A 26,473-nucleotide genomic window follows, 5' to 3' on the forward strand; every position below is an offset into this window, starting at 1 on the left:
TATACCTAGTTTAGTGAGCTTATCTATAATTCCAGAGTGGGGGATGGTGTCGAAAGCCTTGGCGAGATCTAGATAAGCTGTGTGAACTATTTTACCCTTGTCTATGGCTTTGGTGACTGCTTCAAAGAAGTCAGTCAGGTTTAGGAGACATGATCTGCCTTTTACAAATCCAAACTGGGTAGGGTCCAGAGTTTGGAGATTACCAGTGTCTTTGTTTATGAGTTCAACGATGATACGTTCCATGGCCTTGCAGACCAGGATCATCAGGCTAATGGGGCGGTAGTTCCCAGGGTCCATTGTGGCTCCCCCTTTGTGGAGTGGGATAACTGTGGCAGTGCTCCATTCAGTGGGTACAAAGCCTGAGGTGAGGCTATGATTGAACACGGTACTTAAGTAGGGTGCCAGTTCATTCTGTAGTTCGTGTAGAATGCAGCTTGGGATATTGTCAGGTCCCATGGATGCTGTGTTCTTGGCTTTGGAGAGTGTGTTTTTTACCTGTGCAGCCGTGATTATAGGATTTTTGCATTCTTCCGGTATAGAGTTGGGACCTCTAGGGGGGAACACTGGTATGTATTCAACAGCCCTTACACAAACAATATACGTCTGTATGTAAGATTTTTGGACGATATATTTGTTTTGTGGGAGGGAGGCAAGGAGAGTGTTGACTCTTTTATGCAGTATCTAAATGGGGTACTTCTTTTTTCAAATTTACCTATACATGGGACAAGGAAAGCATAAATTACTTGGACACCACTATTTTTCAGACTAAGGAAGGTTTTAAGTCTAGAATATATAGAAAAAATACATGGTGTAATAGTTATTTACATTACACCAGTAACAATCCCATGTTTCAGAAAAGAAGTTTGATTAAGGGACAAGCAGTGTGAATTGCTAGAATGACCTCAGATAGGAAGGACCTTGAAGAAGAATTTAAAAATCTTAGAGGAATGTTTTTGGAGAGAGGATATCCTGTGGACATTGTCCAAGGTGTCCTGGAGGAAGTATACATGGGGTGGGGCACCAAATATAAGGCCCTTTTGGGAAATCCTTTAGACGAACTCAACAAATACAGTAAGAACAATAAATATCAAAGAGCATGTGTAACGGAATTCAATGGTTTTACAGGGACCTTTTATGAATATTATAAAGGCAAATTGGAGTATGTTTAAGGTAAACAAAGAACTACATGAGGTGGTAGAACATGAGCCTATATTTTCTTTCAGGACTGGAAAGAATTTTAAAAGTGAGTTTGAACAATTTGATGTGCCCAATTTTCATATCAAAAAGACCACTAGCTCATGTGGAAGTTGTAAGCAGTGTCCATATATTATTAAGGAAGAAAGTATATGCCTACAAAATGGATTGAACAGTAAAGTTGGGTTCTGTAGAGGCAATTGTAATACAAAAATGTTAGTGTACCTGGCCATATGTGGAGGATGCTCTGCATTTTATGTAGGGAAAATGGAGAGGGCTTTCAAGGATAGGATGTATGAACACCTCCGCGACATAAAGTCCAAGAAAGAGACCGGTGCACTATACAAACATTCAGTGAATTGTACCTTTTTTAATGGTTTCAAATTTGGGATAATAGATGTTGTTAAAGTAAAGCCGAGGGGAGGAGATATGAAAAATATATTATTAAACAAAGAACTGAAATGGCAGCTTGGGCTAAAGTCTAACATATATCCTGGTTTAAATGAGTATATTACTATTAAACCTGTATTAATGCTTAGAGCTTCACAAATTTAACAACACCACCATTATTTATATATTATATAAATTTAGGTGGGTTTTGGGAATGTGTAACAACATTTTTAAGGGTTTTTGGATATTTTCAAGTGTTTTTATTCATTATATTTTTTAACAGCAATTAAATTGTTTTATTGTCTTTAAGTGTTAATTAGAGGTAATTAAGCATGATATAAATAGGATGAAATGTTAAATGGGGGCATCTGATGAAGTCTTGTACACAAGACAAAAGCGTTAATTTTGCCTGTTAATTAAAGAAGTTTGTTACTGAGGGACTGGACCTTCTCTTTTATGTGGTTGAGTTTTTTATTGTGGATTTTTTGTCTTTAAATGACACTAAATTTTCCACTGTTCTGCTAAATACACTAAAATGTCAAGGCTGCTAGGGAACCTGCTATCTCTAATTCACTTCCAATGATTTCAGACTTTATTCTTCATTGGACTGCTTGCTATTGTTCCTTTAAATTTTGCATTTCTCTCAGCCAGAAATGCTCAGAACTCTCAAGATCAACTTATTGCACTTGCAGTCAGCTTATCTCCATGGAAATGTAGTCTGCAATGAGGAAAAAAAACTAACAATTCTGTTGATGCATGAATGTTTCTTGGTCAGTTTCAGAACAAAATGTACAACTGCCTTCAGTTGCAGACTTCTTGACTCCCACTTAACATTTGCTAATAGAAAAAACAACAAGCTAACATCATTGCATATGCAAAATACTAGCACTTATCATGGTTTCGTCATTTGTCTTATTTTTCAAGCTATTTACTTACAAAAACACTTGTTTATAGATTAGGACAAGAGAATTCCTCTAGACATTAACCTTTGCAAAATAAGAGAAAACATCTCAACTCTACATATAATATAAAAGGTGCACTTTTACATCCCGTCCCCACCCCAGCAACCCAAGATCACAGCATATTCACTTAAACTTCTACCCAGCCTTTTTTCTTATTATATTGTAAAGCCTATATTTCTTACAAATAAAAAATACTTGTTTACTTTAATATTTTTAACACATATAACAATCAGTAAAAGCCCCCCACATTTAAAATACACCTGACTACACACTATACAAAACCACTTTACTATATAACATTAAGTTTATATCATGATTTATTTATACAAATACCTCTTAAAAGAAATTGTTTTACTTTCAGTTGCTTTTCAATTCTAGTGTACTTCTAAACATTAATGACACAAAGCTGGGTATATGCTTTACAGTCCACCCATAAGTTTAACAAAGTCAACAAAAGTCCAATCTCACTGAGCCACTTTTTCTTGCAAATCCATATATCACAAATGTCATTGATGCTTTAAAATCTCACATTTATTCACTAATTTCAGTGTTGCCGGTCTTCTTCCTTTTCATCTCCATCTCCCAACACCAGACTCTGGTCCAAATCCAAGATATTCTAATCTTTTAGTCAACTCCTGTGTTTTTCCGTCTCTCAAGCATTTTCCTATGGGAACATTGGGAAGGGTTTTATTGGCAAAGTCTCTCTATGAGCTTTATTGTCAGAAGAATGAGAAGTACAGTCCCCTTTTGTTTGATGGCTCAATTTTTGTTGGATAAACTTTTTTATTTCTTCCTTAGCCTGTCCTGCATTAGAAATGTCTTTGATCCTCATGGAAAAATATTCTAAAGACAGTTGGATACAGCAGCTTATATCTCACACCTGCCTCTCGATATTCTTTGATTGCTGTGATAAATTTGTTTCTCTCCTGCCTGGTGTGCAGTGAATAATAATTTCTACAAAAACGTTGATGTCTCCAATTTTTGTTTAATACTTGTCCCTTCTGATACAGTTTTGTCAGGATCAACTCTTTATGCTGGTATGATTGCTTCTTTACTAATACAGGTCTTGGCTGCTTTTTCATGGTTAGATTTGGAGCACATACTAGATGTGCCCTTTCAATTAACAAATCATGCTGTGGAATACCAGTCCAGTTGCTTATTTGCACATTCATAAAATGAATACAGTCCATTCCTTCCAGTTTCTCTGGTACAGCAGAAAATCTCAGGTTTTCACTGTGCATTCTGTCTTCTAATTCTGTCATTTTTTGAAACAGTTCCTCTTGAGAAGTCTCATTCTCAGTCCAGCCTTTTATTCATTTCATACTCTGATTTTTCCCAGTTTTATCATTTCATCTATGTTTTCCAGCCTTTTGGTGTTTGAGTTGATATACTCCTTCAGTGTTAATCACTTCTGAGTACATTTGATTTATTTTTTCTTCTAAATTACTGGAAGTCTTCTCTTGTACCAAAGCTGAAGCATGAACTGCTTTTTGCTGAACCGCTGCAGGAGTCTTCCCAGTCAGTGTTTTCTCTTCACTTTTTGTAAGAATTGATAATACTGTACTGTACTGTAATTAGCTGGAAACACTGGATGCAATGAGAGTGAGAAACGAAAGTCTTAATTACCCAAGCTGCTGCTGAACAGGTGCCAGTCTCTTCTTTATGGACCAAGTCTTGTGCACTTTTTAGAATAAATTCTCCAAACACTATTTCATTTAATAAGGCTTTATTAGATGTTTACAATATCCGAATACTGTCTTCATTAACAGTACTGATAAACAATTCAAGTTGCTGCACATCATATTCTGATTGTCCTAAACAACATAAACTGACATAGTCTTTAGATGACCTGTTTTCTATACTCAGGCTCGAGTGTTTGACTTCTCTGAAGCAACAAGTCAAATGAACTTACTAACCTTAACTGAACTGCTATCCTGAACACAGCATAATATACTGCTTAATTTTTTCTTATTTACTTTTTCTAACCTTTGTCTCAGGCTTTGTCTTCTATGTGCAACATTCCATTAAAGAACATTCTGTAGCTGACCATATTGCATCTTTTCCTTGAGAAAAGCAGATGCTGTCTGCACACTTTTTATGCTTCTCTTCCATGATTAGCCAGCAAGGTTATTTTTCTTACCTAGTTGCCTTGTGGTTTTGGCATCTTTTCAGGCTTGTTGGCTGTTGGTGAAGCACCCACCAAGAGGAGAAAATGCTGAGAGAAGAAAGGAGCCACTTTTGACATTTTAAGTATTTTTCCTCTGTTTATTTGATAAGTTTTTCTGCATAGCTGCCTAGTTTGAGCATTTTCTGGCTTGTTAAACTTGATTTCTGCATTCGTAGCTGTATTTAGAGCACAACCAAAAGCTGTATACTGAATTTCCTGTTTGCACTTAATTTTAAAATAATTTTTTCTCAAAACTTGCATATTTTCTGTCTTTGACCTAGCACTCTTGTGTGGGGTCATTTACTGCACTGTTATAACTTGATATTACTTGTGAACCTCTGCTATCTCTGAAAAACAAAAACAAAAAAATCTTGCTTTTTTCCCACTTTTCTGAGATTTAAAAAAGTTCAAGTTACAGGCTTGCTGTTCTTGAACTGTTTTGTAAGTTTCTGTGAGGCCATTTTTGCTTGGGCTAAAGGAAAGTCTCTCTGTTGATCAGTGGCAGTGATAAACATTGAGCTGCTTCCCTGCCCCCCGTGGGAGTGGTTACTGACTTGAAACTATAGTTTTATTGGCTGTTTTGGGTCAATTCCTGGCTCTTTCCAGCCCCTGCTATCAAGCACGCTTTAGAGTGCTTTAGCGCGATTTAGCGCGGAGTTGCCACTAGATCAGCATCGGGCAGTGCCGGTTTAACAAGGTTAAACTTTTTCTGGCTCCATAAAGTCTGTTCTTCATTTTTTCCCTTAGAACTGCTCTACTAGTAATCTAAACAGTATATCCCTTAACTAAAAAGCGCAGCACTTGTTCCTAAAAGCTTTTACTTGTCTTAAAAGCATCTTCTTTTCAGGTTTAGCACTTCTGTATTATACAAAGTCCCTCACTAGCAAACCCCCCCCCCCCAGGAGTACCCACTTCCTTACAAAGTCCTCTCTTATTCAGTTATAGCCCTAACTTCTAAATTTCTCTAGCATGTCGAAGGGCCAGATGCTGGCATCCTCTCCTGTCCAGTTGGTGAATTTGGGAATATTGAGGCAATGTTACAATTGCCTCATGTACACTGACAACCCTCTCCTCCTCCCACATAACACAAATACTTGCGAGAGATGCAGCTATTTAGCCAAACTGGAGGCTGAGCTCTCTCAACTCAGGACTGGCAAGACCAGACAGGAGGAGAAGGCAACTACACACACCACAAAACCAGTCTCACATAAAGCTATCACAACAATGAATCAAACACATAAACACACAAAGTCATACTCGGAGGCTCTGAGCAAAAATTTACCTAAACAGCAGAGGCCTCCAAAGCAGACATCCAAGCAACTGCCACCTCATGACACACCACAGGCAACACATAAACCACAAAATCAGTGTGCAAAGCAGTCACAGCCCTTAAGGCCAAATACAACACCAAACATACTTGTCATAGGTGACTCCATAGTCAGACACACTGACGTCTCCCTCACCAGGCTGAACAAGGAGAGAGTGACAGTAAGCTGCCTATCGGGCGCTAGAATCCGCCACATAACACAAGCACTCGGGTCACTCCACAGCAAGTACAAATATGACACAGTCATTGTCCATGCTGGTGTGAACGACCTGAGACGTACCTCCCTGGACTACATGAAAAGAGACATAGAGGAGCTCTCTGATTATGTAGCCCAGGCAGGTATGACCCTGACCCTGAGCAGTATCCTTCCTTCACCAAGAATGATGCCACAACATAGAGACAAGATGATCAGCTTTAACAATTGGCTTAATTTCTGGTGTCATTCAAAGGGGATCCAGTGTCTGTCTGCCTGGGATGACATGCTTGACAAGCCATGCTGCTTCGCAAGGGACGGCTTGCACCTGTCACCCCTGGGATTCCGGATATTGGCTAAGGCTCTTGCCACCCCTATAGTGCCTTTTTTAAGCAAGGCTCAAATTCTAAACCTACCACCCTAGAAAACAAAAATGGGAAGAAACTAAGGGTAATGCTGCTCAATGCCAGAAGTCTAAATCTCAAAATGCATGCTCTCGAGGCCCTTCTCAGTATGGAGAACATCGATGTCTGTGCTGTGACTGAAACCTGGTTCAAGGCTCCTGAGAGCACCCCGGCACTATCAGGTTTTACCTCATATCATGCGTTCCGGCCCAAAACCCAGACCACACCACAAAAGGAGGGGTGTATCCATATTCATCAAGGATACCCACACCTCCAGGTTGGTGGCAATGCACGAAGCATCGGAAACCATCCAGGTGCAATTAACCATAGGCAAAACTGCTCTACAATTTGTAGCATGCTACAGGCCACCCTCTCAAACTCAGGAACCCCACACAGCCTTCCTGAAGACACTGGAGGGTATAAATGTATCTCCAAACACCATTATATTGGGTGACTTCAACTACCCGAATATAGACTGGGAACATTACTCAAGCCCCAACTTTCTAGCCGAAAGGTTCCTGGAGTTCATAAATTCAAATGCCATGGAACAACTAGTCACCGTTCCCACAAGAGGAGAAAATATACTAGATCTCATCATCACAAACATGGGGACAAAATGCTCCACACTGGAAGTATATCCCTCATTGGTGAGATCAGATCACAAAATTATCTCACTGGAAATCCACATCCTGCCCCCACCCCAAACAAAAAAGACCACATTGAAGAACTTCTCTAAAGCAAACTTCACACTACTCAAGACTGGTGTGGTATCCTTCAAGGCCCCTGAGCCAGTGGAAACCACAACCCAAGCTGCGGAAGCCCTTACAAATGCCTTCTACAAACACCTCCAGGACTGCATGGATCAGACAATCCCTAATAAAACCAAGACTCTTTCCACCAAGGGCAAACGTCCAGTCTGGTGGACCCCAGCCATAAACAAACTTTACAATAAGAGGAGAAAGCTGTTACATGATAGAGAAAAATCCATAAAAGAGAAGACACCCTTGATCATTATTAGTAAACAAATACGAGCACTCATAAAATCATCCAAGGCCAAATTTGAGAGAAAAATTGCAATAGATTCAAAAGATAATCATAAGGCCTTCTTCAGCTATGTTAGAAACCTGGGTGGAAACTCCCAGATATGCGCAGAATTAGTCCAAAATGATACAAAAATCACTGAACCCACAGACATTGCCAACATACTGGCAGACAGATTCAGTGCAAACTTCACCCCCCTCCCGAAAAGGAGAGATAACTATCCCAGCGGAGTGTAGCCTCCCAGACATCTCTAATGCGCAGGTGAAAGCTGCTCTCTCTAAAGCTAAAAACACAGCATCAATGGGACCGGATGGTGTCCCCGGCTGTGTGCTACACGAACTCAACGAGGAACTAAACCCGCATATAAGGCAGCTGTTTAATCTTAGCCTTACCACAGGATACGTGCCCAAGGAGTGGCATACGGCAACTGTGGTCCCACTCCACAAAGGCGGTGCCTCTACGGACCCTGGAAATTACCGCCCCATAAGCTTGACAAGCCTTGTCTGCAAAGCTATGGAGAGGATCATAATGGAACTCATAAACAATGACATAGGGTACTTGCAGACATTGGACCCGACCCAGTTTGGCTTTGTCAAGGGCAGATCATGCCTTTTGAACTTGGTCGACTTCTTTGAGACAGTCACCAAGGCCATTGATGAGGGAAAGGCAGTCCATACAGCCTACCTTGACCTTGCAAAAGCTTTCGACACAATACCCCACTCGGGTATTATAGAGAAACTTACCAGCTTAAATCTAAACCCATATGTCACAAGATGGGTTGCAAACTGGCTAAAGGACAGAACCCACAGGGTTAGAGTTGCTGGCGCCATGTCAGACTCCAAGCCGGTCACAAGTGGGGTCCCACAGGGCTCAGTCCTTGGCCCCCTGTTGTTCAGCATCTACTTCTCAGAAGTACAGGCAAACATAGGAGGACTATGGCTGACAAAGTTTGCAGATGACTGCAAACTGGGCACCATAGTGGAAAGTACATCGGACACAGATATCCTTCAGAGGGTCTCACGGAAACTGATAACTGGTGCCAGAGCCATGGCCTGAAGTTAAATGCCAAAAATGTATAGTCATACCCTTCGGGAAAAACAAGGTAACCCCAAGCTACCATATAGGTGGCAATCCATTAAGCACAGAAGAGGTTATCAGGGACCTGGGGACCCAGGTTGACAGTGGCCTTTCTTTTGACACTCACATTGCTAAAGTGGTTAGAAAGACCTTCTACATTGCCCACCTGATCATGAAGGGATTCACATCCAGATCAAGTGAGGTCATTGTTCCCCTGTACTCTTCACTTATCAGACCAAGGATCGAGTACAATGCCCCATTCGGGATGTATCTCACCCGACACCTGCAGCAATTGGAGAGACCCCAAAAGTTCCTCACCAAAAGGATAAAGGGACTCCAAAATCTGTCATATGCTGCCAGACTGAAGAAACTCCAGCTCTATTCAGTCGCATACCGCCTGCTCAGAGGTGACCTGTGCCTGACATACAAGGCCATGTCCAACCCGGAATTAATGGACATGCTCCACCTCAAAAAATCCAAATCTACCAGATCCACTAGAGCAAGCGACTTAAACCTTAGCACGGATATAAATAGGACATGCTGGAGGGATAGATTTGTCACCCAGAGACTCCCTATGCTGTGGAATAAAATCCCAGTCCATGTGAGGCAGAGCACCTCGCTGGCTCTGTTCAAGAGAAATCTTGACCGGTGGATGGGAGATTGTAGGTTTACCCCGGGACTCATCTCTGTGTCACTGCTGGACAGAGGCACAACAAACTAATGGGCACAGTATTTTTTAACATAAGGGGTGGCGTAAGCCACAAACTTTGGGCTAGGCTTATAAATGCCTTAGGGCAGATAGCCTAGTATAAACCTATGAACCTATGAACCTATGAACCTTTCTGCTTAACTGTCTTTTATGCATAAATGAAACACAATTTATTTTACTTTTTAGCCTGTCTAATGTCTAATAACTAATTTAAAATGGAACTCCCTAATCTAACACTTTTTCCAGTTATTTTTTTTTCAGATTCTTTAAATTTCTTCTTTGTTGGCATCCAGACAGTGTACTTACTAACTGGATTTTACTCAAGCTAGAATTACTAGTTCTTATTTCTCATTGTCTTTTTACACTCTGGGAGAGCTAAAATTAAGCTGTCGATCAGTGTACAGCTATCTTCGAAGTCCATCTCATTGATTAATTTGGTTGCCAGTTCCTTGGTGTCAGCAGACATGTCCTTCATTGTTTATATTTTTTAGTCTGCTTTGTTTGTATTCACAGATATGTTTTCCCCATTGTTTCAGTTGTGTGTACTGCAAGTGAAACACCCATGAATGTGCTAGTTGATACTAAGACACTTGATTTGGCTTCTGTGTGTTCAGTAGGTATTATACAGAGACTCTGCATTCACTGGGCTTCTGTTCAAGGAGTCTCCATTTTGTGGATCAAATTCAGTCATGTCGCTGTTCTGAGAACAGATCTACAGTGAATCTATTATTACTCAACCTTGCTTTCCACGGTGTAGCTGTTTGTTTTCCCCTTCAGCAGCTTGTAGTTGGTCTGGTTTACAAGTCTGCCAAAGAGAACATTATTGTCTAGCTTTGCATAGGAGGTGTACAAAATTATGTACTCACATGGGCACAGAGCAGCAGTGTTGCACAATACCTTTCAGCCAACAAAAGGAGGGAGTTAGAAACAGAAGGTGAAACCTCCTGATTCCCTATAGAATGACTGCCTGCTGTTCCAAACTCATACATCCCATGCCCACTGGCTTCAGTTGTTGGAAGGTGTGTGTGTGTGTGTGTGTGTGTGTGTGTGTGTGTGTGTGTGTGTGTGTGTGTGTGTGTGTGTGTGTTTGTGTGCGTGCCTGTGTGTGTGTGGGAAGGGGTAAATATCTTTTAAAGATATGAATATATCCCTACTCCTCAATTCCAGAGGAATTCACTCTCTAGATAAGAAACCATTTTATTGGAAGGGTCCTTCTTTTCTGAATTTTCATCAACAGAAGCAGTTGAAGGAGAAGCAGTCTAAGAATAGTTAGAGTTTCAGGACAATTTAGAGATTGTAAATATAACCGCTACCCCATTACCTATCCTAATACCTCTAGGAAGCAAATTTCAAATTTGTCTTCTTGTTTGGCAATAACTAACTATAGATAACCAGGCTTTGCAGACAATTCATCAAGGTTATACAATGCAATTTCTTCAAAACACCACAAATGCATCCTCTGAAGCAACATACCTTGTAACTAATCAAACAACTCTCTTTAAAGAAAACAGCACAAAAATACCTTTAGAACAAAGGATATACATTTAGTCTAGATTTATCCTTGTACCATAAATGACAGCATCTTAAAACAGTTTTATATTTTTCAAATATTAACAGCTTTCTTCTTCTTCTTTCGGCTTTGCCCGGTTAGGGGTTACCACAGCAGATCATATGTCCACTCATGATTGGCAGTGGAGTTTTACAGTGTCGAGTTGCCAGCCCGGCACCCAACCTTCCACAGAAGGCACACACACACTCATGCCTAGGGCCAATTTAGAGTGTCCAATCCACCTATAGCATGTCTTTGGGATGTGGGAGGAAACCGGAGCACCTGGAGGAAACCCACGCGACCACAGGGTGGACATGCAGACTCCACACAGAAGGCACTCCAGCCAAGGATCGAACTGGAGAACCTCTTGCTGTGAGATGGCAACGCTAACCGCTGCACCACCGCGGTCGCTCTATTATTATATGCAAAATATTTTGGAATGCTAATTCTTGAAACTGTACTTGTCAAACATGGATATAGAAGACACATATCTTTCTATTTCAGTGAGACATCATCACAGAAAATGTTTCAGGTTCCAAACAGCATGTCTTCTGAACATCAACAGCTTAAATATTATTAGATTTCCATGTTCAAACTCTTCCAGAAAGTATAAAGTCAATTTATAGGTTTATAGGATCATAGATGTTTACTAGACTAATGACCTCAAGGGTCTTTTAAGCCTAGACATGCATCCTAAATGTCTGACAAGTTCTGGTATCTTTGATAAGTGTAAGCAGGGGCTTGGGAGATAAAACCTTACAAGCCAAGGCCTGGGAAATGAAACATTTACAGGCTGCCTGTACCCATTAGAGACATAGGTGCCACGCCAGGGATGAATTTCCTGTTCCCCAGCCAATTGTTCAGGTTACCCTTGAATTGGGTTAGGGAGGAACTCTGCTTCACATGGATGTAGAGCCTCTTCCAGAGATGGTGTAGTCTCTGGGATACATATCTGTTTCTCCAGCAGGTCCTATTTATATCACAGGCAAGGTTTAAGTCTTTGGAATGTGTAATTCCGGTGCTGTTTGTTTTGTGGATATGCAGAAGGTCCATTGGAGGGGGGTCTGACAATATCCTGTGGATTCTGACAATGTTCTGCATGCCAGGCATAGATCTCCCCTCAACAACCTGTAGGAGACAGAATACAGGGATAGGGTCTTGAGGCAGTCTGCATAGGACATATTACTTATGCCCTGTATTCTTTTAGTGAAGAACCTCTGTAGAAGTTACAGTTGTTGGATATGCCTGGTTAGGTACATACCAAAGGGGGCATTGTACTCAATGATAGGTCTGAACAAGGGATGGATGACAACCCAAAGAATACTACAGCTTTGACACCAGTTGTTTGTTTGTGTCAGCCCTTCCTGGAGAACATTTGTGTCAGTGTAATATTCATTGACCGCTTTAATCTGTAATCAAATGTAGTCTGCCAGGCATTGAAATTGACATGGGCATTGACTTCAGAGAAGAAAAAGGAGCGGTCCCAAGACCAATCCCTGAGGGACTTCACTTGTGACTGGCCTCTTAGTAGAGGTAGACTTCCCAAGTCAAACTTCCTGGGTGCTGTCTGTGAGCCAGTTGGCTAGCTACTGGATAACATAAAAGTTTGTACCTAACCTCTTGAGTTTGTCAACAATACCCAAGTGGGGCATTGTGTCAAATGCCTTGGCCAGGTCAAGGTAGGCAGTGTGTGAACAATTTTGCCCTCATCCATTGCTTTGGCTGAGTAGGCATGACCTGCCCTTGCCGAAACCAAATTGGGTTGGGTCCAGTGTCTGTTGGGTTACTATGCCATTGTTGTTCATTTCCATGATAATTCTTTTCATGGTTTTCTGTATGAGACTAGTGAGACTTATGGGTCTGTAGCTTCCAGGTTCTGTAGATGGCCAACCTTTGTGCAGAGGGATGGCTGTTGCTGTTCTCCATTCATGAGGCAAAGTCTGTTTGGAGGTTACAGTTAAATAGCAATTCCAAAGGGCCTAATAGGTCATGTTTTATGCTATTTAGAAGGCATCCTGGGATATTGTCTGGGCCCATTGATGCAGTGTTCCTGGCATTAGAGAGACCGTTAAGAACCTATTCCCTGGTGGTAGCAGGGGGAGTTATATTTGATGGTATTTCCTGAGGAAAGGTTGAGGAAGAGAGAAGGGTAAAGCTGGAGTTGAATTTGTTTGCTATATCTTCAGGCTCAATATCGGTAACTCCATTTACAACAAGCTCTGCACGCAATTGCATTTGGCTTTGAGTTTGCAGACAAAACAAAAAATACCTTGTGGTTGTCTTTGGCATGGGATGCCAAATTTACCTCAAATATGGCTTTGGTAGACTTTATTTGTCCTCTGAGTTATTAGTTAAGTTTGATCAGAGTGCATTTATCCTTCTGGGCACTGTACCTCCTAATTTTTGCTATGTTTTCTTCCGTTATATGACCTATTGATTTTGTGATTCCACCAGGGTGGCTTGTTTTTTGAGTTAGTTCTGTACTTCTTCCTGGTGGGTACAGCTGCCTCTATGCAGCTATTAACATACTTGTATAGGGATTCTGCAAACATTTCTGCATAGGCAGCAGTGTTCTTAGGGTTTATGTGGACTTGCAATTTTGCCAGGTTATCACTTAATAGCAGTATGTTAGCCTTAGAGTAGTCCAGGTTTTATTTATACTTCAAAGGAGATCATTTTGTGGTCTGACCTTACCAGGAAATAAATTACACTAGGGGGTGTGCAGCACTCTCCCAAATTAGTGAAGACCAGATCATAGGAGATTAGTAGGCTATCAACCGAGAGGTCATTTTAAGCCTAGCCGTTTCATCACAGTGTAATATCATAGAAATGCTAATCAGTACCCAAGGTTGTATTTAGTGATGACTGCCCATGTCCAGGAGGGTTGTGGGCTCTATCCCCAGTAAGAATTTACAGTGCCCCATCCACTCATCCAGGTTCCTACTGAACAGTGTCATAGAGGTTATCTCTTTCACATGAATTGGTAGCCTGTTCCAAAGATGCAGCACTCGCTGAGAGATAAATCTGACCCTCTACATGTCCTATTTAAGTTGCAGGCAATATTTAGGTCCCTGGAATAGGTAGTCCTAGTCCCATTTGATTTATGGATATGCAACAAGTTCATTAGGTTTGGGTCTTGGATTGCTCTGTAGGCCAGGCATAACTCTCCCCTAAGAAATCTATGCAATATGGAGTATAGTGATAGGGACTTTAGTCGGTCTGTGAAAGGCACATGCTAGAGCCCCTTGATCTCCTCTGTTAGAAACCTCTGAGGTCTCTCCAACTTTTGCAGGTGCTTTGTACGGTACATGCCAAATGGGGCATTATACTCAATTATGGGCTGGATAAGTGCCGAGTATAGAATGGTTATAACCTCTTTTGCTCTCAAGGGGATGCTTTTACTAATCAAGTGTGCTATGTAATAAGCTTTCATTACTACAGTAGACACATGGTGGTTGAAGTTAAGGTCGCAGTCAGCTTATGATTCCACGTCCCTTATTACTTCATGAGTACTTAGGATATTGTTCTTGATCTGATAGTGTGAAAGAACATTTTTTTGTGCCAAAGGAAATGATGATGCATTTCTTTGCATTCAGTTTGAGACTGTGACTAATTCACTAGTTGCTGGTCTACATGAGACCCTCATAAGTATACTGACATCATTTAGGGAGTCTATGATTGCACCAGTTTGCAGTCATCTGCAGACTTGGTAAGCACAACCCCTTAGTTTTGACCTGAACTTCTGAGAAGTATATACTAAACAGTAGTGGACTCAGCACTGACCCCTGTGGCACCCTGCTGGTAACAGGTCTGCATGGTTGCACCCTTGGTTGGTGCATTGACAATCTAGTCCAGGGAGTTTGTGTTTGCAAAATCCAGAAATCTCTGTGCTTGCATGTTTGGTGTTGTATAGGATTCCCAGTTAATAGTGAATGAATATGGTATTGGGTTGGATGGCGAGTGTTTCTAGTAAGTTTAAATACATGGTATGGGTTTCCTGGGTCATAGAGGGGACCTAAAGCTTGCAAAGATGTGGTATTGGATTTTGCCTATGGTGATTTGAACATGGAGAAGCTCAAGTGCATTTTTCTATTTGACCAACCTTGAGGTATATTTATTTTTAATTTAAATCAAGACACCTGCACCTTTAGTTCCTGTCTTTATAGTAACTGGTCTAAATGTATGGAAGGCATTATAACCTTGCACCATTGGTGTGCTCTTCGTGACATTAAATCGTGACTCAGTGACCACACAGACATCTGCATTCTCTAGGGTTAAGAGAGCTTTTAGGAAGGGGAAGTTTTTGTTTAGACTCCTAGCACTGAGCAGTAATACCTTTAGATTTTCTTGGTTTTGATTTGCTACGACAGAAGTAATTTCAGTTTGGCATTGCCTAAAAAAGGCACAATGGGGGAAGACAATGTTTTAGCTAATATTCAAAAGCCTAGAGGGTAGAGGTGCAGACCATCACTCGGAAAGCAGCATGATCTGTTGACCATCATCTTCCATACTGACAAATATTGCACCATTTTAGAATGACACCAGAAACTAAGCCAATTATTAAAGTCAGGCATATTTTGTTTGTATTGTGGTATAATCCTTATGAAGGCAAAATGTTGCTCAGTGCTAGTCTCATACCAGCCTGGGACACATATTTGGAGAGCTCCATGATGTCTCTCTTCATATAGTCTAGGGAGGTACATCTCAGGTCATTTACAGCCACATGGACTATGACTGAGTCATACTGGTACTTGTGGTCCAATGGACCTGAGTGTGTGCATAATGTGGTGGATCCTATCCCCTGATAAACAACTGACAGTGACTTTCTCCTTACTCAGCCTGGTGAGAAGGGCATCAGTGTGTCTCACAAAGGAGTCTCCAATGACAAGAATATTGAATTGTGTGGTGACTTGCCTTATAGGATTAGTAGTAGAGACTCCATGAGATGTGGCTGTATGTGTTAATGTGGGTGTTGTTTTGAAAGAGCGCATTCAGGGCTGCTGAGTGTAATTGTTATGTGTACTTTAGCTATGAGGTCTTTGGGGTTTAGGAAGATTACATTTAAGTGCCTCAGCATATGTGGATCTGTATGTCTGCTTTGTATTGTGTGTGATGTGTGCAGTGTGTGTAATACTGACAACATTATTGACATTAGGAGTACTTTTACATGAGAACTTTACCTCCAGTGACATTGTTAAATACATCTCTCTCATACCATATCATATTCTATCATAGACTTAACTGGTTATCAGTAAACATGAAGCAATTTCTATGTTGCCTCAAGTTTCTCGTATTCACCAAGCTGGTAATGGAGATAAAGGGAAAGTTCATATACATGGCAACAGACCTTTTTTATTTATTAGACAGCTGAAGTGAGAATATAAAGCAATAGTTGGTTTGCAACTCTGGTGGCAGTGCTTGTCACTGCAAACTAGTTGTCCTGTGTGCATCTATGTATTGGTGAAATTGCAATTGTACTTTTACAGGAAAATTGTTACTCAATGTGTCTATGTCTATAGAGGGTACTGCCATACACTTGAGGAAGAAACTAATAAGTAGACCATGATGATTTATGGAAGAGATTTTTGGGCATATATTCTGAAGTTAGAAACAAATCAAGCAACACTTACTGAAAACAAAGAATTAGCTTGTCATGAATGATAAAAACAGGAGTGTTATGTGAATGACTACTGCCTGGTTACTACTAGTGATGGACTCACCACAGCTTCACTCTGCTGGGATACAGTGCTCTTTTGCGTCTTCTCTCACCAGAAGCAAAAAATTAGCTCCAATCCCAAGATGAGAAGCAGGCCACAGCCTGTCTTGTGATCAACAGTCTTTTCTCAGATGATACAAGGGCCTGTAGGCTTGTTGCAGCCTTTTCCTGGTAGATGCCTTGAATAGCAACCAGACTAATCAGGAACGCCAAGCACAGACACTCATTGCCCTACCAGAAACTGTCAGGAATCAATGCACTTTGCTCCTTCTCTCACCAGGAGCAAAATATAAGCAGAAATTCTAAGCTGGCAAATATAAAGCAGTTATTAGGCTTTCTGGTGATCAGCAGTCTCCAGGAAATACTGTCCCTGTGCTCCTTCTCTCACCAGCAGTAAAACAGGAGCACTAATCCCAAGATGACTACTGAGAGGAAGAATGTGTGCTCTCCAATAATTAGTGGTTTTGGAGTAGATGTTGCAGATTTTAACGATAAGATGGAAAATTGGGTTATAACCTAAGAACTACAGTGTGCACTAAGTAGTTAGATATAAAAGAGAGGTAACTTAGGCTTTAGCTATCTAAGTGACTAGCCAATAATTTTAAAAGAGTAAGATAGATCATATCATAGGGGGGTGGGCAATAGCTGAAACGGAGTGATTTCACAAAATGATAATTTTGTACTTACAACAGCCAATGAAAGGGGAGAGGGAAGGAGATATGTGGTCAAATTAACATAAGTTGCAGGCAACTAGTAAGGCAGTTGAGTTTAAAAATACACCAGCAGCACCAGAGAAGGAGGGAGGGATGCTTGGGGAAAACTTACTTTGTGACTCACAAGAGAGACAGCTGTGGTCTCTTTCCTAGTTTAAATATGCAATAAAAGCAGAATACAAGTAAAACACAATGTAAAGAAAACAAACCACAATATACAAAACTGAAAAAGACAAAGTAATACAAAATACAAGAAAGCAAAAGGTTTCCATCACTGCAAGTTGTTGCAAAGTCTGGGTGAGCTTTTCCAGTAAAGTATTGAAATGTTTTATTTTGTCCCTTAAATAGAAGATTTAGTTCCTAGCTCCACCATCAGTTCACAGATAATTCACCTTAACTGACCTATTCTAATTTCTGTGTGACTCATGAGAGAGACAGCTGTCATCTTTTTCCTAGTTTAAATATGCAGGTAAAACAAAATACAAGTAAATCACAGTGTAAAGAAAAATCACAATATACAAAACAGAAGAAGGCAATAAAGTAATACAAAATACAAGAAAGCAAAAGCAAACTTCTTTTCCTCACAGCAACTAGCTATTGCTAGCCTAATAAAAGGCTAACAACAACCTCCACTTGTTGGGACATTATAACAAAATGTTTAGCTGAAGCTATCACTTATGGAAGCTATGTCCCCATGTACCCAATTACTGAAGGATCTAATTAGTAAAAGTATATTAGTGAAACTGCGTCTGTGGGTCCTTCTCCTGTAATGGATCTCGGAGCTGTTAACAGATACTGTCTTAAAAATTTAGAATGCAGTGGCTTTCCTCCAAAAGTATACCAAACAGCTGTACACAGGCATTAAAGTCACAAAGTCTGAGTTAGTAGAAATGGTGCCCTTAAATTTTCCTTTACAGGTTTGGATGGAAAATATATGCCAATGGGCAGTAAACTGAATCTGTACTTCAACAAAGTAATAGACTAATTTAGTAGTTGGAAACTCTGAAGACTAGAATGAGTCCACTATAATGATGGGGAGGGCAGGACATAGCCTCAAGGATTATCTCAAAGCAAACACACAAGTCTTTTTTCAATAAACATCTTTATTTAATTATCGCATATGACACAGGCAATCTTACATAAGCAAACACACATCTTTAAGATCCAAATCAAATCATCCTAAAGTTTCTCTTTAAGTCACCATTAACTAGTTTCTTTCATTATTGGACAAAGAGTTTGTTAGGACTGAGTCCAAAGACCACTTCCAAATAGACAGTTGTTCAGTTGGGATGGGTAGTCAATGTAAGGATTTTGCACTATCAATGGAAGTAGTCAAGCATAATGGTAGCAAAATGTGCCTTAACTCTTCAGACAAGTTGTGTGTATGGATTCATGGGCTAGCTTAACTATATGTTAGCTATTTAGACACTTGCAGACAATGCTAGGCCCCAAACATGTCCTGTTTGAGGAGAAAGCATATCTGCTGTACACCCTGCAACAGCATCAATGGTCCAGGCTAAGATGGCAGCTAAACTTGAAGCCTCAGACAGTGTGAGATAGACTACATCATCCTGAAGGAATGAAAACCATATGATGAAATTGGGATTATGAATTAGGACGCTTTTGAATTTTAGCCACTTATCCCTCCATGAATGGCACACCGGAGTCTCCCATTGTGGCCTTTACCTTCCAAAATATTGAATTCCTTTACTTTACCCTTGTGTTGGGGGGACTGCATGTTTCTGATGATGTGCTGTCTCTATCCTACCTCTTTATTTTTTTGTCTCTGCTGTTTCAAGTCTATCAGCATAGTGCTTTTGTATTGCTGTATTGTATAACAATAATACTGGGTGTTGCTATTTTGTTAATATTAGCTCCTCTGAAAGAAAAATGATTGTGTCCTGCACCCCTTACCTTCATTTTAGGCTGCATTTTGTTTTACCAACAGGTGGTGGTGGACCACTATTCAGAAAATAATGCTAAATTAGGGTCGTGACTGATTTCAGTACTTCAAGAATTTGTTCATTGCTGTGCAACAAGCACATGGTCATATTTGCCCATTTTCACCAAGTATTATTACCTTGACTATTGCTCTAGGAGTCTAACTTCCTTGGAAACAGTATTTTGCCCTCTCAATGTCACTGTTTTAACACTTCTCTGTCTCCAACCTCCACAGACTTTTTTTTTTTGTACTGTTTGGGACTTGTCCTAACAGTCAATGAAATATGAAGGACTCCTGATATATCGGGTATTACTGATAATTACTCCATGGCCTGTCCTTCCACAGGCTTCTTTTGGGGTTCCCCCTAAGCTGAGCAGGTAACATCCTTGCATTACCATTTTTATGGTCATTTTCTTTGGGCATAGGTATTAAGTCACATTATCTCAGCTTGGTGTGTTATACCACGATAAGCACTTGCAGGAAATAGGAACGAACGTGAAAGAAAGTAACAGAGTCAGCGGTTGCAAAAAAAGAATTCACACAATCAACTCACTGCAGAGAACTCCCTTGTTGTTAACAAGCAGTCAATGCATTTCAATCAGTGTTTTTTAAAATGAGGTGATCTTGAAGGTAAGGAAATTGAACTTGTATATTAGCATCCTGTATGTTTAATTAAGTGAGAGTGTTTTAATATATCTTAGAAATGAATAAATCAAAGAAAAAGTTTATCTGAGAAAAAAGTCCCTGGAGAATCTCTGATATATACTTCATTAGAGAATAATCTAGGATTAAGACTAGTTGAACAAAGGTTTTCATGGAATCGTAGTGTTGTCAGTATATTGGTGGCGTGAGGCTGTAAAGATGTTCAGTCCAGAAATGTATAAGATTTGCAGCATGGTATCCATGATCAATTTAAGCTTGATTATAAGTGAAAAATAAATGTTTGACTAAGAAACCTAATTTTTAACAAGGTTTCTGAACAGAATATGTATAAACTTATGCCTGCTTCCAGTTAGGCCCCACCAATGAAGGGAGTGATGGTGTTTTTGTACATTCTGAAGTGCAAGACAAAGCCATGGATCATGCCCCTCTGGACTGTTTGAAACCTAATGCCTTTCTGAATGTTTCTTTCAGAATATACTGAAGGTCCTCCCACTACATCAGACTCTATAGACTTTAAGGCAGGATGTTTATGTGCATTCAGATGTCATTCATCAGCAGATATTGCTATGTGACTACATAGTGTGAAACATTTGGAAAGATATTGCTATGTTGACTACATAATGTGAAGAATGGTTCAAACCCTGTCTCCTGATTGTGATCATCCTGAATTAGATATTGTTAAAGTTGTTTTTAGAAGTTAGTACTTCTGCTCATATTGATTCATGGGTTATATGATGCTGGTGCATCCTTTGCTCTCTATGGTTGTGAGGATTGTTTCTGTACTTATGTTTATAATAAATTATTGGTGTGGTGTACTTGACCAGTTGACTACCATGGTGAAAGAATCTAGTTATCTGCCTTACAAGTACACTTAAAGTTATACATAATGCATCTAATTTATCTTTTGCACATTTGTTCAGAGTGAGTTTTCATGCTGCATATTTCACCTTTAAATCTGCTGCTGCAAGTGTTATGGTTAGTAGGCATGTCTGCCTTAGGTGTCCACTATGTATATTGCTTCTTGGATCAGAAGTCTTTTAGTTTTTGGTCCTGATGTAGCTTCTTTCATTCATGACATAGATCTTATTACTTGCACCCCCTTTAGCATCTGCTGTCTCTGGAGTAAATAAAGATCTTTTTTTACATGAAAACATTTGTTGATTACTCTACAGCAATAATTAAAAAAAATATCTTTGAATATTCTGAGTTGTAGTTACAGGATTATGAATGGACATATGTCTGACACAATTTATTTGTGTAGGGGCAAGTCCCCACAGCCCTTTAAGGGGGTTACACCCAATACTTCCATGTTCATTAATGTGATACTCCTTGAGGTTGCCATTTCTTGGAGAAAAGTTAACACTTTTTATAGTTGGACAGTGATGCTGTCCTTGTCAGACTTGTGCTCCTACAGCCCACTTTTGTCACACACAACATCACAACATATGCCTGTAGTAGTATGATCAACAAGTGTTACTGCATCAGCAAGTTACATACCAACCTTTTGCTTCTTGCTTGACAGTGTCCCATGATTTGTTATTCCTGGCTTCAAGGTTCAGTGTCCTTTTGACACCATGGCATGAGATGTAAGAATTGAAGTGGTGGGGGGGGGCTCAGTGGTTGTGGCAAGATTTAGTGATCAAAAAGTGCATTCAGAAATCCTCTTGGTCTCTCCTATCAGTCAAAAAATTACAATGTTTCCCCTCCTACTGCTATCATTTTTTCCCTGGAGGTTGTGAAGAACACAGTTCAAGAACAATTTATTGAGTCTTTTAGAGATGCAAAAACATGGTATCCTTAATTCACTGGGTCACATACCTTTCTAAGTAGACAGCTAAAATGCTTCTTACTTGTTCTGTGACATGTCGGTCAGTAAAACGTTTTTTCAGAATATCAGACCTCATCTGGGTAAGTTTCAACATTATCTAAGACAGGGATCCCAAACTCATGTCCAACAGGCCTCAAGCACCCCTCAAATCAGCATAATTCTAGGAGAGGGAAGCTCCTACACTATATTTCTAGCTGCACTGACTACCTTACTTTTGGTTTTGGAGATTCTGACCCTTGACTAAATAGGCTATGTCATTATCATAGAGTCCTAATGGTCATTTTTGTTTTGGACCCTTGTTCTAAGGAGTCTGAGAGACTGAGACCAGTTGGGGGATTTCCTGGATCATCTGAACTTCTGTTTCCTTTCTTGATCAAAGAACTTAAGTGATTGGTGATGTCCGCTTGTCTAAATATTAGCACCCCCTTTCCTCTTCCTCCAGCTTAATTCTTAACAAGGGTATATATTAAATTTAAGCTAAGCACATTAGTTTATGGGATGTGGTTATCTCAGAGGGCATTGCATTGCTCAGGTAGGTAGCATTGTCTTTAAACTTTCAGCTAGTGGTCATCCATTTCTAGTAATCTCTATAAATCATGCAGTACAGTTGGATAACGTAATAAATTACACCTGAGATATTTTAATATCTGACAGACATTCAGTATGCCAAACAAAGAGCTCTCTTCAACTCTTACATGAATACTCAAGTCCAAACGTTCTGGATCAAAACATAAAATGGACTTTCATTTTACTGGGGTATAGGAAGTCTGCTGTTAGCTTCTTTCACTGCCACTAATCCAGAAGCTTTTTCTGAAAGAAAGAAAAGAGAGAGCTCTCCCTGATGTTAAAGTATGTGGTCTTCATCTCTCAAGAAGAACCACCTATTTTAGTAAATAGTCTAAGACCTACAATCATTCCTTAACCCACTTTAAGCAACAGATTGTAGACTGGTGTTTTAATTTCTAGCTTGGTTATTTCTCCACAGATAGTTGTCTTACAAGAAACTAGGAAGGTTGCACTAGAAAGTCATACTTATCTAATTTGGAGAGGTGTACTAACTATTGTGCTGTTACAAATTTGCTCCATTGGTGATAACAGTTAAACATAATTATCATTTACGTACCCTAGGACTATTTTAGTGTTTCATTAAAGATAGAGAACATTCCTTGGTGTTCTTGGCCTATATTAAAATGTTTTGAAAAAGTTTTTCTCTTTAACTCCCTCCAGAAATCAGTTCTGAAATTGGACCTGAATTTTGTTTTACAAGAATGACAAAACCTCCTTTTCAGACTGCTTATTCTGTTCCTTTAACATTTCCTTCGGGGGGGGGGGGGGTCTGTTAACTACTATTTCAGCTTGGACATTTATAGAGTTGTGGGCTATTTTGGAGTCTTGTGTGACCTTCCATAAAGAGAGAGAAGCTTGTTCATCATTTTTACTGCTGCAGCAGCCTATGGGTTGTGTCTTGTCCAAGACACAAAAAGCAACCAGCTTCCAAAAACTCTGGATTCCTCACACGGATCTCTGTCTGCTGATTGGACAGCCCTGGGGAGGAAGAAACAGCAGTTAGAATTGAAAATCTTCAACACTTTCTTGCCACCACATGAAGAAGCAGCTTAGACTCCACAAGATCAACAGTCATGAACTTCAGCTCCTTTCCTTGGCAGATAAGTGCCCTGGGGAACTCTGCCACACTAACAATGTATTTATTTCCTTACTTATATTAGTTTATGTTTATGTCACATTATATATTAAAATGCTCCCTTTGGGAAACCCTTCCAAACAGAAAAATCATTTATTTATTTAGTATATTTTTATGTTTATTTATTTTTAAAAAGTGTTGTTTTACATGTATTACCTTTAACAGGTCTGTCCCTTTATTATACCTGATATTTCTGAGCTTTGTCTGTTTGCTGTCTGGAACTGCTATATTTAGCCTCAGCTAGTGTTGGGGTTTATTTAATTAAGGAATGTACTGCTTATGCAACCCATTTTATTTTTTCATAAACGTTTAAGTGTGAGGCGGTGTTTTGTTTAGACAGAGACATCAACAGGGTGTGTAGTACTTATGTATTAATAAGATTTTATTGTACATCTTGTGCAATTACGGTGTATGTACTGCTTGTGTTCACACTGTGACTACTTACCCTGCATATTTGTTTTTATGTCAGTCTAATGTTTGCTTATAAGGGGCTCTGACAGGACTTTAATCTACTGAGTCTGCTTTTTCATGGAATGTATGGCTTGTATTCACACTGTGACAACCTACCCATTTTTATTGCTGTCAGACTAGTTTACTTCAAAGATGTTCTGACATGGTTTATTGTACTACTTGTGGATATGTGGTGACCTGACATTTTTCTGTCAGACTAATTTTACTTATAAGGGATTCTGACAAGATTTTAATGTGCTGCATGTGAATTTACTGGGTATGTGTTTTGAGTGTTCACATGGTGACAAACTTACCAGTCATTTATTTCTGTCAGAGAAGTTTTACTTCATAGAGGTTCTGGCATGAAATAGTGTACTGCTTGTACATTTATGGGGGCATGTACTGCTTGTGTTCATGTGGTCATAACTTATTCTGTCAGACTGAATTTATTTATAAGGAATTCCGATAAGATTTTAATGTACTGTTTGTGCATTTACTTGTCTTGTCTTGTGAGTGGTCACATGGTGACCTGCAGTTTAATTTGGTAAGACTAATTTTATGTTTTAAAGGGTCTCTGACAGGAATTTAGTGTACCAATTGTATATTGCAGTGTCTGGGGACTTTATCTTCAGTGGTAAGTGTAAGTGTGCTGTTTGTGAAGACTTTGGAAAATTTGGCTTCCAAATGACTTGTTCCAGTGATCCTAACTGCATCTTATGCATCCTCCTCAGTCACAGCAAGGATACTTACTCCAGTTCTGCAGTTTATAAAAAAAAAAAAAATACTTAGCTGAAAACCCTTGCAGTCTACACTAGCTAAATCTGCTGATAGTGGGTGCCATGCAGAGGCATACCTCTCAACTGTCCAGATTTTCACAGAATGTCCAGATTTTTAACTCACGTTTTTGTTCTCATCTTCATAAAATTTGTGTTTTTCTGGCAAATCACTGGGGATTGAAGGCACTATATAATGACATACATCTGAGTTTCAGACGTCATATCTTTCAGAAAATGCATGCCAACAAAAGTCCTGTTATTCTAGCAACTTTCTAAGTTTATAGGAACAATATTTAAAATCGGTCCTTATCTGTGGGCCTTTGTCTCCCCATTATTTTAGGCTTTGTCCACATGTCTTGCACTAAGGTTGAGAGGTATGCGCAGAGGCCGTTTATTATTCCTCAGACAGACCACTCACTTACTTTTCCAGTTTCCTCTGGTATAGTTCTTTAGGCCACCATGAGCCAGGAGCCAGATGCATCCTCTTCAGCTGTTACCAGTGTCCAAATCCACGCATGGGAAAACTATCTTTATTGAGACATAAAGTTTTTCTAAAGGATGCTAGCAATTGTGTCTGGTGGAAGAGTTGTCTTGAAGGGACTCAGATTCCTCTTCTAGTCTGTCACTGATGATTTAAAAAAAAAAAGTTGTTCACCTGTAGACATGATATTGTGTAGAAAAGATGAGCTCTTACTTCAGCTAAGTAGCTGTTTCAGGTAGTCATTTAACCACATTTCCCTTCGAACTAGTACATCAGGCATATTTAGGGTTCATTACGTGGAAAACTGTTCTTTTATTTCCTCTGACATCTGCAAAATCAATATCTGAGTTGCAGTTTCTCTTAATGGGTAAACCCTATCTGGTCTGCATTTGAGATAGAGTTATCTGTAAGAACAAATACCTCACTCATGCCAAAGATTTTTCATAATTTCTTTGAATCAAATCATGAGTCGTACCCACCCACCACCACCCCCTAGTGGTGTATTCCATTATTTCTTATTTGGTGCACTCAGGATGAGTACACTACTTTTTATCTGCTAGGCAAGAAAGTCCTCAAGATCTTCTGCTCTGACAGCTGATTTTCCCTCCTCAGGACTGTCCAGTCAGAAGTTAGAGTGCATGTGTATGAGGGATCCAGAGCTTTTGGAAGCTGTCTGATTGTTATGTTCTGGGCACGACACTACTCATAGGGTACTGCAGCAGTGAGGAATTCAAACATCTACTTTTATGGGTAAGTGCAACTTACACAACTGTACTTTTTGCTTAATTTTGTCTTTTTGCTAAAAGTAATGTCAAGCATTGACTTCAATCAGAAGATCCATCTTACTTCAATGTGCTGTCCTCTGAATGATGACTGAATGTTTTTTGCACTTTAGGGATCCTAGAATGCAACTTTGTGCTTATATATTTCAGGACTTAAGAGTTTAGGAATTCTGATCTGTCTGTTTTTCCTCCATAAGTTGGGACTACTTTTGAATAAATCTTTGAGTAAACAAGCAATTCCCAATTGGATTACTGGCTGCATTTCCAACTGGATTACTGGATGCATGTTTTTGTAACTCGGTAGGTAAACACATTCATGGATCATTTAGAGTACATTCTAAAAGAAGACCTGCTGCATGTGTGACTTTCTTTTGAAGAGTATCTGCAGCGGTTATTTCTAAATCAGT

The sequence above is a fragment of the Protopterus annectens genome, chromosome 8.part0, assembly GCF_019279795.1.
Source record: "Protopterus annectens isolate FY-2018-M chromosome 8.part0, PAN1.0, whole genome shotgun sequence".
Taxonomy (NCBI): domain Eukaryota; kingdom Metazoa; phylum Chordata; order Ceratodontiformes; family Protopteridae; genus Protopterus; species Protopterus annectens.